Consider the following 15,698-nt stretch of genomic DNA (forward strand, 5'->3'; position numbering starts at 1 on the left):
ATATATATATGTGTGTGTGTGTGTGTGTGTATATAAGTGTTTATATATCTATATGTGTCTGTGTATATATGTGTCTGTGTGTGTATGTATATATATATATATATGTGGGAATATGTGTGTGTGTGTGTGTGTGTGTGTGTGTGTGTGTGTATAAGTGTGTGTTTCAATTCTAGACTATTATCTTGGAAAAGTGCGAGTTTAATCAGATTTGATGAGCTTAAATATTTGAAAACCAATTACCCAGTTATTCCTGACTTTTATTTGATTCCGAAAGTGCACAAGGACCCTACTAAAGCTCCGGGGAGACCAATCATCTCTGCCAAAAAAAGCACCTTTGAGAATACGTCACAGTATATAGACTACTTCCTTCAAGAACAAATCAAGAGTTTGCCCTCTTACTTGCAGGACACTGGTGATTTTCTGAGGAAAATTCAAACGATAGAATGGCAGCAGGATTACCTATTAATTACCCTGGATGTAGCTGCACTATACACCAGTATTAGTCATCTGAATGGGATATGTGCAGTGGAACATTATTTGTGAACTAAACCTGCTCACATGTTAAATCCCAACAGAATGTTAATTGACATGATCCAGACTTGTCTTAACAACAATAACTTTCTTTTCCAGAGTCAAGTTTTTCAACAGATGAGGGGCGTGGCAAAGGAGGCTTGCTTCTCCCCCGGCTATGCTTGTTTGCATATGGGGCTGTGGGAGGAGCAAGTCCTCAGAACCAAGTTCGAAGACACTATGTCGAACCATATTGTAGCGTGGTATCGCTACATAGATGATCTGTCTATCATCTGGAAAGGCTCTGAGCTGACCGCTGAGAACTTTATTGTAGGGATCAATGTGAACAACTTAAATCTTAGGTTCACTGGTCAAATGAGCAGGGTCTCAGTGAATGTCCTTGTTGTGGAAGTTTAAATTGAGGATAATAAACTGGAGACAAGATTACATCACAAGGACACAGAGGGGAATACAGTCCTGCATGCCACTAGCCACCACCCGGATCATCTGATTCGCAGCATCCCCTACGCAGTGTCCCTTCCATGGTTTGATCACAACAAACACATGTACCACATTTGTGGTGTCCTCTTATGGGTTGCAAGCCCATCATTTCCCTTAATGTTTGTTTTGGTGGATTTTTGATTGCCGCTCTTACAATGTGGTTGGCGATACTGCTTTCCTTTTTGAAAGTGAAAAGGGGTACAGTGGTTAGATTATTATCCAACTTGCTGATCAAATGCCAGTTTTGTAAGATCACTTTTTTGAGATTGTTAGAACTAGGACAAAAAGTTGTCACGCACACTTGGCGTTGTGTTACTTTCTCCCGTCTCTCTAGTAAAGTTTCCCTCGGGTTACACCATGCACGTTTCATGGAGGATTTTACTAATTTCTTCGGGTAACCGCGATCCCGCAGGTTACAAGCCAGTTTGTTGGCATTTGTTGTATAGTCTTCCCTGTGGAAACAATTATGTCGGATTCTTAAAAACTGCCCATAGGGCAAATCCTTGCATACTTATTACGAAAGATCGCAATCAATTATCAGTATTGGCAATTTTTACGTTGGTTGGTCGGGCAAAGGCCGACGGCAGCATGGAAGGGGTTAATAAGATAATGGAAACATACAAATAAACAAGCATTGGAAAGCCAGTAGGTGTGAAATTGTTGGTCAGCCTTTTGTTTTTTGTCATTGCGTGACTTTTTTGGCATGGTTTTTGTCAAACCTTACTGGTGTGGTAGCTGCCGGGCCCTCACTATTACAACATCCACAGTAGTTCCTGGCACTTGAAAAAACGACTGTGTAGAAAGAACAGAGAATATATATATATATATATATATATATATATATATATATATATATATATATATATATATAAGAGAGAGATATTGAGATTATTACTACTACTAAATAAAGTCTCAAAATGTGCAACCATGTACATATGCTCCTTGTGAAAGAACAGAATGCTGTCGCTCACAGTGAAGCTAGCGGATAGAGAGAGAGAGAATTTCAATAAACACAAAAGGTCCTGGTTAAAGCCAGACCTAATTAGGGGCCCAATTACTAAATAAAGTCTCAAATGTGCAACCATGCATTAAGTACAGATATATGGCTTTCATGAATTCACAAGACTACCAAAGTGGGCCAAGAAATAGTACTCCTAGAAAATATTTGTGAACTGCTTTTAAGCATGAGCAAATATGCAGGTGTAGATTTGCTCATGTGAAACTCTGAGTGTTTGCAAGTTCACTTTCCCTACAACCACTTTTTTCCCAACCTTGGAAGACATTTTATGTCTGCCATTTTCCAGAGTAAATTTCCAATTTTTCTCAGTATGGGAAAAATATTATAGAAGAGTTGGTGAAACCCCTTAAAACATGCAAGTTAGTAGGTTTGCACAACACTAAAAAGGGCATTCGAACCCTGGAGCTGTTCAGCCCCAGTATGTAGATCTGCTGAAACGTGACCCATTAAAAGAATTGCTAGTATTCAAACCCTACTATGGAAGGAGCCCTGGCATCATCAGAGAGGCTATTTCGGAGCTCTTATATAATGAGATTGCTGCCATAGTTTGTTGCTGTAATACATGGCGTAAAAGAGATAAGTGGATTTTGTTACTGGACAAGTATTTATGAAGCAACCTGCCCCATGGACAAGTAGATATTTTATTAAATTCCACACCCCTGCACCCCAAGGTGTATTAATGAATCGGTGGGTGTATGAGTGCCTCTATGGATGATTTAGTGGGTGTGTTACTGACTGTATTAGTGAGTGATTGTACATGCCTCAGTGAATGTATGGGTGAGTGATTAATTTGTGTAAATGGCTTTATCAGTTTGTCATTTTGTGTGTAAGTTGCTGCATGGGTTGGTGAGTAGGTCCAGGAGTGGCTGTAAGGTTTATTGATTGGTTGCCTGATTACCTGCATGGGTGTATGAATGTGTGGGTGGGTGAGGGGGTTTGTGACTCCGTGCATGAGATGAGTGAGTGGGTGAATTAGTGGCGTATGTGTTCATGAGTGGGGCTGGATTGGTGAGTGAGTGTGTGTGTGGCTGTGTCAGTGAGTGAGTGAATGGATGTCTCGGTGGTTTATGGGTGAGCAACTGCGTATGTGAAAGGCAGTATAGGTGAGTGTTGGAGTATATAAGTGACTGTGTGAGTGAGTGAGTGATTGTGAGAGTGGCTGTATCAGTGAGTGTGTGCATGTTTCAGTGACTATATAGGTGAGTGAGTATGTATTAGTATCTGCATGAATTAGTGAGTTGGTGTGTGTATAACTGTATAGGTGAGTAAGTGGCAGTGTGATTGACTCTGAGTGAGTAGGTGTGGTGTGTAAGTAGGTCTATGAGTGACTGTATGAGTGGCTGTATGGGTGTATGAGCGGATATGTCAGTGGCTGAATTAATGAGTGGGTGTATAAGTGGCTGTATGGGTGAGTGAGTAATATGTGTGTAGACCAATGTATGAGTGTGTGGGTATGCAAGTACTGGTATAGGTGTGTCTGTGGTTTCGAGAATGGTAGTGCGAAAGTTTGAGTGGGACTATGAATGGTTAGAAAGGGGTGTGAGTGGCTGCTTCAAAGATTCTGAGGGTGATGTCATCAGTGATTTCACTGACCATGCCATGAGTGATGTAATATGTGTGGTCGTAAGCAGTGCATTGCGGGGGCACGAGTTATAGTTAGCTCAGCTAACTATAACTGCTGAATTTCTCTGGTTTAGTTTTTTTTCAGTGAATTTCTAAGGTTTTTTTAAATTCTATTTCCTAACTATAACATCCCTGTAACCTCTGATTGTTTTCAGTGAATTTCTAGGGTTTTTTAAATGCTAATTTTTAACTATAATGTTCCTGTATTCTTAGTTTTTTTCAATTTCTATAGTTTAAAAAATATTTTTTTAATTGTAATGTCCATTTTTTTTGTAAGTGAACCTATAAGATTTTCGTACTTTCTTTTCATAATTGGATATTGTGTATTATATTTATATAATACACCACTGATTTGTTTTATTTCATACTAGCAGCCTGTCCCGACGTTGTCCGGGTATGAAATAGAATGTGTGTAATAGGCAAGGGAATTTTTTTTTAAAATCTCGCGGTAGAGATCATTTTTAGCATGAAGTGTCACAATAGTTAGGCATGTATGTGCAGATACTGTGTGTACCTCGTAGTAAGAAGTATTAGCAGATGTCTCTAGTGTGTATGTACTCCACTTCCGTAGGTAAGCGTGTGTGAAAGTGCATTCAGTTGTACATTTCGTGTCCCCGCAGGCACGATGAATCGCGTCATTCCCCGACTGAGGCCCGGCTCCAGTTTTGTTTGATGTTGTGATTGTGGTGTAAAGTCGTTGATGCAGAGAGTTGAGTAGGTGACAGCGCACGCTGGAGACGCTGCGCGTGTGGGAAAGTGCAGTCAGTTCAAAGGTTAGTGTCCCAGCAGGCGCGCCTAGTCGCGTCATCCGCACCCTGAGCCCTGTTGTGCCCCTGGTGTCAATTCGTTTATGCAGAGAGTTGAGTGTGACAGCGCGCAGGAGACCCTGCAGTTAGTGTCCCCGCAGGCACAGTCCTTTAGGCAGAGAGTTGACTGTCTGACAGCGCGCAGGATACTGTGCAGTTATTGTCCCCGCAGACACGATCAGTCGCGTCTGCCCCCGCCTAAGCCCCGGCAATTGCCGCGCCCATCGGCCACGCCCCTTGCTCCCACGCAATTGCCGCACCCATTGGCCTTGGCCACGCCCCCGGCCCAACGCACACGTTTGTTTTCCACACGCCCTCAAGGCACGCTTTCTTTTTTTGGGATGTGCCGCGCGATTGTTGCCGGTTGTCGCGCCCATTGGCCACACCCCTTGCTGCGGCACAATTGCAATTGCCGCGCCCATTGGTCTTGTTCACGACCCCAGCACACGCCCTCAGCACAACGCACACGTTTAAGGAACGCTTTTTTTTTGTCGTCATGCCGCTCCATGCCCACAAGGGACTACTTTGCTGGTAAGGTTCTTTTACCTTTCAAATGTATATGGTGGGCATCTGTATAGCCTATGTCCTTCTGCTGCAACTGCCCTTTCCAATGGTGTATTGGGTGTTGTGATTGGTGCTGTGGTTCCTGAGATTACCCGCCTCAAAGCTTTGGACTCTCTCTTTATAATATTAGTATAGATGTCTTTATCAGAAAATAGATTAATAACTGGTTTTATTCTTAACAATTTTGTAAGTTGGCGCCACATTGTTGCTTTTACAGTGGAGATACTTTCATCTGTAAACCTATATGACCTACTGAAAAATTAACTTAAAGCCATTTTTAAATAAAGTTTTACTCCAAATATGTAGTAGATATTCCTTTTACTTTTCTTTCTATGATCAATGTAGAAGACAGTCACCTTCTCACCCATATATGTATTTGCGACTACCGAAGTCATCGCAATGACATCAGTAGTCGTGAAAAGCACGTACTTTATACAAAGTGTCCAAAACCTTTTCCCTTTTCCGCGAAGACAGAGGAAGTCACAATGACGTCAGTAATCGCAGATAGCGCGTGTTTTTAAACAACTCTGAAATAAATTACGTTAAACTTATATTTTGCATTCCCGCTACTCTTTCTGTCACTGTGAATGTCACATGACCGGGAAAGCAAAGAATATGATTGGATTATATACTTTTCAGCATAATCAATAGGAATTACAGACCCACTCCTCCTTGAATCTTCTTTCATAGAACTTCATTCTGAGCAGATGGATTCATTTTTCAGTGGAAACTTTTTTCGGAAATGGCAACACAGCAATGAGATGGGGGTCAGCAAGAACAACAGCTGGCCCAGGATGGGTAGGAGGTGGGCAGTGGAGATTTGGAAGAACAGGAACCTCCACAAAAGAGAGCCAGTGTGGCTTGTGATCTTTTTACAGTCCCATCAAGTGAATCAAAAACAATTGGCAAACTTGTGCAATGCACAATTCACGACAAGACCCTCTCTTGGAGTACCAAAAAAAAATATTCATGTGGGACAACATCCATGTTATATCATCTAAAAACCTATCATAAAAAAACTTCTCCAATGGGCGATCAAGCAGAGGGAAGCTGGCGGACCATCTACTTATAATAATAATAATAATAGGGAGTCTTGTAAAGCGCTTGGTGACGCACAACGGCGTGTCCCCGCGCTGAGAGAGGTGCGAGAGTTAGCAAAGGAGAGTACTTGAGCGTGGGGCAGCTACCGGGCGTACAAGAATGTCTTTAGCTTCGCTCTAAAGATGGACTCTGAGGGTTCCAGACGCAGCGCGGTGGGGAGTTTGTTCCAGCTCGATGCTGCCAGATACCTAAAAGATCTGCCGCGCATCCGAGCTTTGAACACTTTGGGAATGGACAGGCGCCCTGAACCAGAAGATCTAAGGGAGGGTTCATATCGTGTCAGCAGGCCTTGCAGAGGCCGAGGTGCCCTGCCATTGACAATACGATGGCAGGTGCAAAGCGCTTTAAATTCCACCCTACTTCTCACCGGAAGCCAGTGCAGGGCTTGGAGCGCGGCTTTAGACGCTGATCTTCTGGGCAGTCTAAGAACCAGGCGGGCTGCGGCATTTTGCAAGACCTGCAGGTGACTCAGATTCTTCTCCAGAGTCCCTAGGTAGAGTAGGTTACCGTAGTCCATTTTGGACGTTACTAGTGCATGCACTAGTGTTTGGCGGGCTTTGATGGGAAGGAGCTCCAGAACCTTCCTGAGACTCTTAAGTATCCCAAAGCAAGTGCCAACCACTCGGTTAACCTGGGGACCGAAGGTCAGGTTGGTATCAAACCAAACACCCAAATTCCTCGCCTCCTGGCAGGGAATTGGTGCCGGACCCAGGCAGGGTGGCCACCACGCCGACGTCCAGGCCGCTTGGTCTCCACCCACCACCAGCACCTCAGTCTTGCCTCCGTTGAGCTAGAGGCAGTTAGCGGACATCCAGGCAGCGAGATCTTGCATGCATGCTCTGAAGTTGTCCGCTGCGAGACTGGGTGCGCGTGATAGGGAGATGACCAACTGCGTATCGTCGGCGTATGACACCAAGCGCAGACCGTGGCTCTCCTCTATGGTGGCCACCGGGGCAACGTACAGATTAAAAAGGGTAGGACTCAGGGACGAGCCCTGCGGCACTCCCTGGTCCAAGGCTACTCGCTTGGAGTAGCAGTCGCCCTGTCTGACTTGGAAGCCGCGGTCAGCCAGAAACGATTGGAACCACTTTAACGCTGCACCTCCTACCCCTCCTTTGTTCAGACACTGTAGCAAGGTGGAATGTGCTACAGTGTCGAACGCTGCACTCAGGTCCAGAAGAATCAAGGCCATGGTATGGCCCTCATCGGCGCCTTGCCTGATGGTTTCAGATGCCATGAGGAGCGCTGACTCTGTCGAGTGCCGTGGGCGAAACCCAAACTGGGTGGGATGTAGAAGGTTGGTATCTTCCACAAATTGCATTAGCTGCAAATTAACCACCTTCTCTGCCACTTTGGAGAAATAAGGTAGTAAGGAAATGGGGCGTAAATTCTCCAGCTTTTCGAGGCTGATGTTGGGCTTCTTACGAAGGGGGAGCACCACGGCTTGTTGCCATTCCCTAGGCAACTTGCTGGACCTGAAAGAGACATCCAGCAGGTGTCTAATATAAGGTTCAAGTGCCGTCAGACTATCCCCCAGCCGTTTAGAAGATACTGGGTCCCGTGGAGAGCCTGATTTCACTGACCTACATATTCTGATCAGATCTTCTGCTGGAGGGCAGGTCAGGTTGAGCAGCAGGTCCTTGTCATCTGCCTCTTTTTTTAATTCTTCAAACTCACCTCCTGCAGAGGGTCGAGCAGGGAATGCCGAATAAATTTTGGCTACTTTGTCGCCAAAATATTCTGCAATGCGATTACAGGTGTCTGCTGAGCAGTCCTCCGTACCTGCTGAGAGCTTGGGGATGGTTAAGGATTTGTAAACACAGAACAACTCTTTCGACGAGTTCTCTGCACCCAGGATCCTGTCGGCATAGTGGGCAGCTTTCACTATCCTGATCAGGTTGTGATATGCCCGTCTATTTACGAGATATCTCTCTCTTGCCTGATTGTCATAGGCTACCCTCCACTGCCTTTCTGCTCGCTTGCAGTCCCTCTTAGCTCCACGCAGTTCCTCGTTGAACCAAGGTGCCGTTCTCTGTTTCCGGCCACCCTCCTTCGTCCGACCAAAAGGGGCCGTGCGATCCAGGGCAGCCGTGATGCGGTCATTAAGTAGTTTGTTAGCTGTCTCCGCATCAGTACCTCCGGGAGGGCCCTCCGCGGTAAGAGCCATATTAAACTCTGACAGAGAGAACTTGGCCCATTTCCGTCTTTGGTAATTGAGGGGGGTACTGTCTGTCTCCTTGTGTTTTGGGAGCTGAATTACAAATGGCACCAGGAAGTGGTCGGTCCAGGGGAAAGGCACAGGCCGCGCCACTGCGACTGCATCCCAGTTTGCAAATATCGGATCTAACAAGTGTCCGTGCTGATGTGTCGGAGACTGACCTTTTAAATCTAATTGTAAGGCCTGAAGGTCTTGTTGGAACTCAACCGCTCCTTTATCCTTCTGATCCTCTAGGTGCATATTGAGGTCGCCAAGGAGCAGAAACTTGTCTCTCTGTAACGCTGCCTCCCTAACACACTCTAAAAGGTTATCTTTAAACCTTGGCAGGGGTCCCGGGGGACGATAGATCAAATAACCCTTAACCGTGCTACCCCCATTAATTATAATGGAGAATGCGCCGGCCTCGCTTTCAGCTATTTGGACTAATTCTAGATGACAGGCAAGCTGCTGTTTAAAGGCAATAGCTATGCCCCCCCTCTGCCCTTCGGTCTATCTAATCTCACCATCGAGTATTCCTCCGGTAGTGCCTGAATGATATCAGGGTCAGAATAAGCATCTAGCCAAGTTTCCGTGAGAAATAACAGATCAAGTTGTCTTTCAGCGAGTAGATCGTTGATGTCAAACTTGTGGCAGCGTAATGATCTCACGTTAAGTAGGCCGCAGGATAATGAGGGGCTACCCCTTGTATCCTCTATCGCTGTTTTAAATGAGTATTCGCAGTGTCTACACCCTCCTTCCTTCCCTGTGTTTATGCTATGCTGACCGGGGACACAAGTGATAGTGGAAAAACTTACAAGGTCGTCTCTACTCCATTGAATTAGAGTGGCAGCACCAGGGGTTATGGCTGTCCGGTCGCGGACGGGCGCAGACTGGCTTGGCTTATGCGCGGCTTCGGCGCGCACCCGGCGCGCCCGCTGCGCCAGCCCGCTGCGCCGTCTGGTGATACAACACATTATGTGGTGGGAGGAGGGCGGGAGGCCGGCGCGACTAGAGCGCTGCCTCACCCCCACCTAAGATGGCGCCCACCCCCGTCTGCCACCGGCTCTAAAGTCAGCTGGATGGAGCAGAAAAGACTGGAAGAGTGTGAAGGGGTGTCAGTGAGTCGGTACTTCAATCGCAGTAGCAACAATTTCTGGTCAAAAACTCCCTTCTGCAGAGTACTGCAACATATATGGCTCCAGAGATGTCAAGAATGCATGGACTGTAGTGTTGTCATAAGTGCTGGTGAGCAGTCTCTTACAGCTATTCACAATGCTGCAAAACAGCAAACATGCTAATTGTTTTCCTCTTTTATGTATTTTGCACATTTTTCAGTGCACGTTTCTTCAATTCCAGCGGTCTCAGTTGCCATTTTTGTTATTATAAAAAACAAAACAAAAATGTAAAACTTTACAAATGCTTTAAAACCATTTTTTTTAAAAGGTTCCTGTTGGAACCGCATTTTACAGTTAAAAAACATAAAGCATGTAATATATGTTTGAATGTGTGTATTTGTGATCAATTCAGTCTCCCTACTCCTACTACTATAGGAGCTCTTGGTACATCTCCTGCACAGCAACGACTAAAGGTGCTCCAGCTGAATGTGAGATCGTTACCGAAACACCATGCGGAAATATTTGATCTCATAGTTGATAGATCCCCGGATATCCTTTTCCTTACGGAAACATGGATGAGTGACGATCTGATGACTATTTTAAACGTAGCACTTCCTCCTGAATATTCGATCACTTTGATAATTAGGGCATCTAGAGGTGGCGGCATTGCTGTGATTACTAGATTGGCCTATTCCTGCCTTTTTGAGAAGATTAACTTGAAAGGTGGTAAATGTGGACATCTTGAGCCCCCTCCTTTTCAACATCTTTATGGTTCCTCTGGCAGCGGTCGCGGAGTCTTTTGGTGCCCGGATTGTCACCTACGCTGACGATACCCAGCTCCTGTTTGTGAGCAACAGGAACGGTCTGTTTAACGACGAGCAGATCAGAGGTTGTCTGAGTGCGGTTTTCGAGTGGTTAGGACACCATGGGCTGAAATGCAACTCCGACAAGTCGGAGCTGCTCTTTTTCGGGTGCACCTCCGAGCCGGACTGGAAACCCTGGTGGCCGCAGGAGATGTCTCCCCCAGTTAGCTCATCCCAGAAGGCCAAAAATTTGGGAGTGATCATTGACAATGATCTCTCTTTTGGACCACATATTTCCTCTCTCACTGGGAAATGTTTTGGCATCCTACGGATGCTACGTAAATTTCTACCTTTAGTATCCATTGAGCACAGGAAAATTATTGTCCAGGCACTGGTGGGATCCAGACTGGATTACGCCAATGTCTTATTTCTGGGGCTTCCTAAATACCTGGTCAGGCGTCTTCAAGTCGCTCAGAATTCTGCAGCCCGAGCGGTCTTTGGTCTCCCAAGAAGAGCTAGAGCCACTGCTCTTCTTTCGACCTTACATTGGCTCCCGGTTGATAAAAGGATTCTTTTTAAAACTTTGACAACGACCTACAAGGCCTTACATGGCATCGGTCCAAAATATATTTCCAATCGTGTGTCTTGGTACCAGCCTTCCAGATCTCTTAGATCTGCTGCGCTATCCAAAGTGAGGGTTCCCATTATTAAGCGCGCCAGAGCAGGAGGTCGGTCCTTTCGTTATCTAGCTCCTCGTGCCTGGAATGACCTTCCGATTTCTCTAAGACAGGCTTCTAGCCTGATGTCCTTCCGAAAGGCCCTTAAAACATGGCTTTTCCCTTAGACCGCTGCTGTTCTTTTTTTTCTTTCATGCGTGTGTTACAATTCCCTTCAGTGTTATGTTTCTCCCTCTTTTAGTGGGTACCTTCGAAAAAGCGCCGGGATGCTCCAACTGGAGTGGCCGTGCGCTATAGAAGCTCAAAAATAACATAACATAACATAACATAACATTTTAACATCACTATCAACACTCATTTTACCTTCTCAGGGTTATTAATATACAGGCCCCCTGGACCGATGTGCGGGTTTAATATCTCTCTCTTGGAGATTGTAGAAGTGTTTGCCATGGGGTCAGCTAATTTTAGCATTTTGGGCGACCTTAATTTTCATTTTGAGTTGGAGCACGATCCGACGATTTGCACTTTGATTGCTGTTCTAGCCGCCTTTCAGCTCTTCCAATTAGTTAAAGGTCCAACCCACATTGGAGGCCATATGTTTGATCCAATTTTTACTAATATCGAGTCATCCAGCACCTCCACCCATAGCTTGGTCAGACCATTTTTAAGTTGAACTGACTTTTTGTATCTCTACCCCTAACATGTGTAAAACTCAAAGAGCCGTGCGCAAAAGACCCTGGCGTAAGTTCCGCTTAACGGACTTTCATGCCCTTTTGGAAACTGATCCACTGGGCCCTTTTACTGATATTGAAACAGGTTATGACTCTTTTTGCACTTGGTTAACCCAGGCACTGGATAGACTTTTTCCAGCAACATGGGATAAAGGTCGCATGCAGGATGCCAATCCTTGGTACAACGATACTTTGGCGGGCCTCAAGAAGATCTGTAAAAGATACTAACGCGACTGGAGAAAAGATTATTCCCCTGAGAAAAAGACCTGCTATCTAAAAGAACTTAAGGTATATCATAAAGCCATCTGCAGGACTCGGGCAGAGTACTATGCCACCGAAATAAAAATTATCTCTAATCCGGCTAAGGTTATTTTTAAGATTCTTAAAGAACTTAGTACAAAAAAAATCCGCTAACAATATTTTCACTTCGGCAGCTCAGTGCGAAGAGATAGCCTCCTTTTTTGTGGAGAAGATCCAGGGCATTTATCAAGCCTTTACCCCTGTGACGCAGCCTTGCTGTAGCTCGGCAACGAGACTTAGTCCTGCCTCTAAGCTATCGGTTATTCCCGAAATCTCTGAGGAAAAGTTCGTTCAGCTAACTAAGCTTATTAAATCTGGTTCCCCGGCAGATCCCCTTAAGCCTGCCCAATTCAGAGACTCTTCTCTGTATTGTTTAGCCCCGCTGCATAGCCTTATTAACGCCTCCTTTTCGGCTGCCATTGTGCCAGTTAAGTGGAAGCAGGCATGGGTCTCTCCTATACTTAAAAAATCCACCTTAGACCCCCTGAAGCCCAAAAACTTCAGACCTATTTTGTTGCTTCCTTGGGCTGCGAAGATTGCTGAGGCCCATGTAAACTCTATTCTTACCAACGTTCTAAATGCCAATGACACTCTGGATGAAACTCAGCATGGGTTTCGCGCCGGTCATAGCACGGAGACGGCGCTCTTGGCTATGACGGAGCATCTTCGGGCCACACTCATGGCCCAACGGCGGCACTGATCCTATTGGATCTCAGTGCCGCTTTTGACACTGTCTCCCACCAGATCCTGCTCCATCGGCTTGAAGAGGCAGGGATCACGGATATGGGTCTTGCCTGGTTTAGGTCTTTCCTGACCGACAGATCATTTCGTGTTTCCACTCCTCCCTTCCTTTCCAGGGCGTACTCTATGGGGCAGGGTATCCCTCAGGGCTCGGCTTTGAACCCCACCCTGTTCAATCTTTACGTTCAGCCGCTGGCTGCTGTCGCCAAAGCGTGGGACCTTAACATCGTGTCGTACGCTGACGACACACAGCTAGTGGTCGCCCTATCGGAAGGTATCACCATGGACCATTTAAGGTTCAATGCAGGTCTGGCCGCGGTAGCAGAGTGGATGACAGCTAACTGCTTACAACTTAACAACGCTAAGACAGAGGTGCTATTGGTGGGCAGAAATAATGAGTTATGGGGAGACTACTGGTGGCCTTGTACTTTGGGGAAAGCTCCTACACCTAAGACAGAAGTGAAAAACTTGGGAGTCTGGTTAGACTCAGCATTAAGCTTTGGCACCCAAACGAAAAAAGTTGCCGCCACCGGTATTGGCATACTACGCAGTCTGAAAGCGGTCCTGAAATTCTTTGATTCTGCTACTAGGCAACTAATTGTTCAATCTATGGTGTTGTCCAGATTGGACTATGGCTGTTCACTGCTCTTAGGTGCTAATAAGGCGGAAATTGCCCGTGTGCAACGCATTCAAAATGCGGCTGCTAGAGCCTTAGTAGGTCTGCCCCGTTTTAGTTCTACCTCTGCTACTATTCGGAAACTTCAATGGCTTCCTGTAGCTCAGCGGGTACAGTTTAAGACCTTATGTATCTCATTTAAAATCTTAAAACTGTCTACCCCTAGAATGCTAGGGCCATTGCTGAACATGTATGCGCCCACGCGGGCTCTATGATCAGCTGGCCAGAACCTGGTTGAGGTCCCCCGGTTCAAGCGAAGCAGAGCGGGTGGACGTTCTTTCCGCATCTTAGCAGCAAAACTATGGAACGCTCTACCAGTCCATATTCGGGAAATGGAGGAGTTGTTTCAATTTAGGAAAGCCATCAAAACTCACTTATGCCCTTGAAAATATTTTTTTGTCTCTCTTTTCTGATATCAGTTCTGTTTTTGCTCAGGATTAGCGCCGGGACGCCCCTTTGCTGGGGCAGCTGTGCGCTTTACAAATCACATAACATAACATAACATAACATATGTGTTTTGCACCCCTTAAAAAATGCACAATTGTCATGATTACTGGAGTCCTCGCAACTGTCTGTGTAATCGCCAAAACAGGAAGTAGAGTTCAAACAGTTTTTAAAAGTTACTACAAAAATGTGTGTACAAACATGTTCTTTAAGTTAGTGATGTGTGTATTGTAATAGTTGGAATTCACTTTTGAAGTTAAAATTGTGGAATGTGGTGTTGGTCGTTGAATGTCTGCTTTTGCTTTGCGATTTCGCTACATGATTGCGATCATCGCGATGTCATCACAAATAGATTTTAAAAAACTATGTTATTAACCCACTGAAGAAAATACAAGCATATAAAACATATACCTTATAGAACCATTTTAGATAGAAAATGCAATTTAAAAACCTAAAAATGTAATAAAAAAAGTCATAGGTTTCATTGACCTTATAGTTGGGAAATAAAATTTGAAAAACCTTAGAAATTCACTGAAAAAAACAAAGGTTACATGGACATTATAGTTAGGAAATAGAATTTAAAAAACATATAAATTCACTGTAAGAACCAAAGGTTACAGGGATGTTATAGTTAGAAATTAGCATTTAAAAAACCATTGAAATTTACTGAAAAAAACAAATGTTACAGGTACATTATAGTTAGGCTCAAGTTTCACTCATACAAAACAAGAGATATTCAGAAGTTATAGTTAGCCGAGGTAACTATAACTTGCGCCCACTGCTCATGATCTCACATATTACATCACTCATGACATGCTCACATATTACATCACTCATGACATGGTCAATGACATCACTTTGTATTTGTATATTTTAATCTGGGTTAAAATATAACAAAATTGGCAACTATCCTGACGGTTTGTAAATTTAAAAGACATTACGACAGGCTGTCAGCACTTGGATACAGCTACATGAGAAATGGATGAATGACCGGTGTCATCATATGAATAATTTAAATTATGAAATTTACAGTGCCCACGTTAGGAAACAATTTGGAGATAATTTTTTCCCATGGTGGCTTTTGATATAGTTAGAAGTGTTCATGGCGCTGTGAGGCATTTTATAATGTCCCTTTAAGACTATAAGAAGTAGCTGGTAGCAGTTGCTTTAAAAGACGCAGAGTTGGTAATTACCTTTGTGACTTGTGGAACATCAAAGACAATATGAGGAGCTGCCAGCTCTTGAATGTAACTATGTTATATACTGTGAGAAAGGCTACATGTACAAAGTTGTTATAAGAGCCATTCAAACAATGGATTGTGCAGCGCCCACATAACGAATAAACTACAGATTATATTTTTATTGTGGATATTTATACTGCAATAACTGTATATTGTGCAGGCAAGTTTATTGATTGATTGTAAGAAACCTATTGTTTTTGTTTAAATAAAAGGAAATGCTAAGTAAAAGTAAGTAGTCGATGTTCACATAATTGGTATCACCTGTTGTAAGTGTTTAAATACAAACAAAAAATGGCGTACTTTGAGGTTGACAAAGGCTTTGAGAACACCTGTAACACGTTCCTGTTTGAAAGTGCTGTCTGCTAATAAGTTGGTAATTGCCCAAGGGTACGAGTGCGGGCTTTTCTGTGATGTGTAGAAGATATACGTGTGTGTGTTTGTGTGTGTGTGTGTGTGCGTGTTTTCTTCCCTATTAAAAACGGTTGTTCAAGGCGTTTAAACCAAGATGTAGTGAAACCTTTGAAATGTTACATTCCTATCCCGAGAAAAAATATTGCTAACATTGATCTAATAATCGTTAATATTTTGCACCTATTATCTCTTAGAACTTTGTGTCATCATTCTCAACCTTTCTAAGGTAGAGATGATAA

General features: G+C 44.3%; 1 protein-coding gene across 11 annotated transcripts in view; it reads left to right on the forward strand.

Moving 5' to 3' along the window:
- Nucleotides 1-15,698, forward strand: part of WFS1 (wolframin ER transmembrane glycoprotein) — a 351,956-nt gene that overhangs the window by 289,834 nt on the left and 46,424 nt on the right. The gene's annotated exons all lie outside the window — the stretch shown is intronic.

Source organism: Lissotriton helveticus, chromosome 2_2 (assembly GCF_964261635.1).
Source record: "Lissotriton helveticus chromosome 2_2, aLisHel1.1, whole genome shotgun sequence".
NCBI classification, from domain to species: Eukaryota; Metazoa; Chordata; class Amphibia; order Caudata; family Salamandridae; genus Lissotriton; species Lissotriton helveticus.